Source organism: Ochotona princeps, chromosome 11 (assembly GCF_030435755.1).
Source record: "Ochotona princeps isolate mOchPri1 chromosome 11, mOchPri1.hap1, whole genome shotgun sequence".
In the NCBI taxonomy this organism is placed as follows: domain Eukaryota; kingdom Metazoa; phylum Chordata; class Mammalia; order Lagomorpha; family Ochotonidae; genus Ochotona; species Ochotona princeps.
The window spans coordinates 45,014,403-45,018,812 of NC_080842.1; positions in this window are offsets into that span (position 1 = coordinate 45,014,403).

Here is a 4,410-nt window from a genome sequence, read left to right on the forward strand (position 1 = left end):
TTAGGAGCAAAAGCTATTGCAGTGGTATATTTTAAGTATTGTCTTGAAGGATGAATAAAAGTCTTCTGTCCCCAAAAGAATATGTATTATTTACTATACTTGCAACCATTATGCTTCATGAAATAAGCCAATCCCAAAAGGCCAAATATCATCTTCTCTCTGATATAAGGCAACTTCCATGCAAAATATAAGATTATATATTCTGTATGATATGAGGCAGTGTTAAAGCAACACACAAACAGGTAGGTACATATATTCATCTAGAGGAATTATATAATGGAGATGAGCATACTGAGAAGATACCTCACAGTATACATCTTTATTCCCAAATAAAAGATGTGAATGTGAATGAAACTGTTAAATGTATTTTGACAATAGGATTTTGGACTTTCTGCCATTGTCTGTTCTTACAATGTCATGAAACACTTGAATAGCAGAATGATGGACTTGTGACTATTACTGAAGGACTATATGACTGTAATAATATAGAGAAAGTCAGTGGGGGGAAGATGAAGAGAGGATGAAAGGGGAAATCCCTGAGTGTATGGAACTGTATCATGAATATATATGAATATATACACATATATGTAAATATATACACATACACACATATGCATATATACACACATATACATGTGTATATATGCATATGTAAGTTTAAATAAGTTTAAATATATAGCATCTTATTTAAACTTGTGTTTGTACCTAGAAACTTTGATTTGGCAATATTTCTCTATCTCTGTATACAAGTCTTAATTGTCTTTAGTTCTTAAAAGATGAGCTTCCACTATCAGCGAATAATTTGTGAGTCATGATGCTCTTCCCATATTAAATACAAATGACTCATCTCGAAGTTAAAACTGAAATTAAATATTCTTGTAATAATTTCTTTGGAATTACATTATTTCTTAGGAATCTAGAAACCAAGTTATCCCTAAGTGAATGCATAAAAAATGCAGCTAGTTTTGTCACATGGTTTTGATATTTGTCTCCATGAACTCAAAAATTCAATCTGCAAAATTTTGTGTTAATTATACTAAGAGGGTGAAAAATTAATTCGACTGTAGTGTTTAGAGGTGGAAACTTGGTCATTTGGGTGGAGCCCACATGAACTGAACCCTGGGACTTTACAGAGGCACAGATATGAGAACACAAAGGCAGACATGCATGCTCCCTGTCTCTTGCTGTGTGATGCCCTGCCTTGACTTGGGGATTTTGTCTGCAAGAGGACTGTGCCAGACGAAGGTCCTAGATCACGAGCTTCTAAAATGAGGAGCCCAAATAAACCTCTTTTCTTTATGAAGTTAGGCTACTTCATTACTGTTTTATTATTATTAATTTTTTATTACAATTTTAATTATAGTAACAGAAGACTAATACCTTTGGTAATTTGCTTGCTGAATATATTTTCATATGATCATTTGAATTATAAAGTTAATGCTTTTAGTTTAGAATTTAAATGAATAATTTAAATTTTCATTAGACAAATAAGTGGAAGATGAAATTTTTGGTATTACATGATGTTAGTATATTTATTGTCTATGGCATATTGTCAGTATGAGATACAGTGCATACAAGTCCTATGCTATAGATAGGTGGTAGTTTCCCTGCACACTGTATTGCATGTGTATCATACAAAGTACAGCCTCTTTGTAGTTCTACACATCAGTATAATGGCCGCCTGAAACAAGATAAAGAGCATTAACGTGCAGTCTCGTCATCATTTTGAGTCTTCAGCCTCTACAGAGACAGCCACTATTTTTCTTTCTTCAAATTCCTGGTGTATCAAGGACTTGTTTATTATGAGAAAAAAAAAAGGTTCCAGTATCAGGCCGTGCACAAAAATAATCCACAGTATCAATTTTAGAAAAGAAATATTCAGACTATGACACTTTGTTTTTCTAGAGGATGTATCTGACATGCCAATTGTCACTCACACAAATACATTGTTATAGTTATGTTAAACAACCCATACAGGTGGGCTAGAACACATGCTCCACTAACTTCCAGAGACTCTCAGGTGCTACTCAACCAAATGAGATGGCCTCTGTAGCTACTGAACGCATGCCTGAATGGAAAGAACTGTACTCTGTGTAAGTAAGAGATTATTTTCTGAGTGCATGTCATTTTGTTGTTAAGTGATAAAAAGCTATCAGAATTAGAAGGGAAAAAAAATTACAGGGCAAGACTTAAGCATGTCGTTAGCTTTCTACGGGAGAAAATCTAGAGAAAAAAAAATCATTGTAAGACAAGTGCCTCAATAAAGAAGTAATGAACCGGGCCGGCGCAGTAGCCTTACGGCTAAAGTCCTACTCGCCTTGTTTGCACTGGGATCCCATATGGGAGCTGGTTCGCGTTCCAATGGCCCTGCTAATGGGCTGAGAATGCAGACAAGGACGGCCCAAGGCCTTGGCACCCTGCACTCGCATGGGAGACCCTGGAGAAGCTCCCGGGTTTGGATCAGCTCAATTCTGGCTGTCGCAGACGCTTGAGGAGTGAATCAGCAGACGGAAGCTCTTCCCTTAGCTCTTCTCCCCTGTGTGTATCTGACTTCCCAATAAAAATAAATAAATCTTGATTCTATATTTATGTGGCATTCTCTCATTTGCCAGTTTACAAACATTGTATATGATTCATCACCTCACAGTAAAGGATAAGCTCCTGAGGACACACACACACACACACACACACACACACACACACCCCGAGCAATGGAAGAAGATTCTCCCTAAGTGATTGTGTCATTCCCACCATTGACACTTGGTACTGCATCTGTCATCCCTACTTCCTAAGTGTCTTTTTCATTTTACTTTATCAACTCCAGCTGCTTGTCTGTTCTCTTTCTTTATTTTTTTCCTTGGGTTTTCCGGCAGAGAATTCACTTTGTGAGTTACTTGGGTCATCTCCTTCTTCATGGTCTGAAGGTCAGCTCCTTAAGCCTTTCCGGATTTGGAAGAGCCTCACTGTTGGCTGGGAGAACTTGAAGCCACCGTTTCCTCTCCTGGAGATGTTTGCTATAAATACTGGCATTTAGAGGACATTACAAGTAGCCCGAGCAGTAGGAGGAGAAGCTTGAACACGGCTGTGTGACTGCACAGCTGGTCGTAGGCACCACGTGGAAGTCATGGTCTAAGTCAGTGGAGGGCCGTATGTTTCCAGTGCAGATCATTTCACACCTGCATGTCCTCTGTTCACGTTTGACTCTGCTGCCGATGAACATCTAAAGCCTGTTCAACAGTCATTCTGCTTTGACAGCTCAAGCATTTCTCTCATTAACCTATTGAAAGAAGGCAAAGCTCGAATGAACTGAACAGTCCAGTATTTTGCCATGCTTTGAGAAGATTGCCCCATGCCGACCTTCTTGACCAGTACAGTGTGTTGAGACTCCGAGAGAGCGATAGAGAGAGAAACCCTCACCTAAACAGAACTCCACTAACACATAAAAGTCAAATGATTTGTAATTTGGGGCCAGGGGCAGAGGGTGGAGAAAAGATTCGGTTCTGCCATTCTACATGAGGAGGTCAACTGCTGCTCCAGTCTTCAACAAGACTGGAGCTAAAGCAGTCTGAAGCCAGGAGTCAGGAGCTTACTCTGAGCCTCTTATGTGGGTACAAGGTCACAAGGACTTGGGCCATTCTCCACTGCTTTTCTAGATCATAAGCAAAGATCTGGATGGGAACTGGAGCAGCTAGGACAAACTGGCACCCATAAGGGATGTGGTGCTTGAAAGTGGAGAAGTGATCTGTTCAGCCACTGCACTGACCCTTGTATCATGAAATTTGAAGAAGCCAGGAGCTTTTTCTGGGTCTGTCACGTGGGTCAGAGTCCCAAGGCTTTGGGCCACAGGCTGGGAACTGAAAGGGAAGTGGAGCAGCTGGGATTAGAACTGGAGCTCATATCAGATCCCGGCGCATGCAAAGCTGGGACTTTAGCTACTAGACTACTGTGCCGGGCCCTGAAATACTACTTATTTTAGCTTTTCTGATTAATCAGTAGGGGCAGTATGGGTCTTTATTCAAAGGATCCCTGTCACATCTTTGCTCTACTGACATAACAACTGTATGGCTGTCAGGGTTAAGGAGATGAGTTGCAAAGATGCTGTTTGCGTTCATGCCCCCTTTTCTCTGTGTTCCCGTATCTTTCTGTACGGTAACTGACAGGTCCACCTGTTCAGGTAGCAGTGCACAGATCTGTTATAAAATGGTTTGGCTTTGGCCATTTTGGTCAGCAAACCTATATATGCAATTTGCGGACATGACTAGGCATGGTTATCAGTATATGGCTGTGGACACATGATACTGCCTGTGTGTAGCTATGTGTAGATATCTATGGGTGTGCCTGGCTGTCATCATGAGCATAAAAACAGGAATCTCCTGTGGTCCCACTGCTATTGAGCCCAAGTGGCGATTT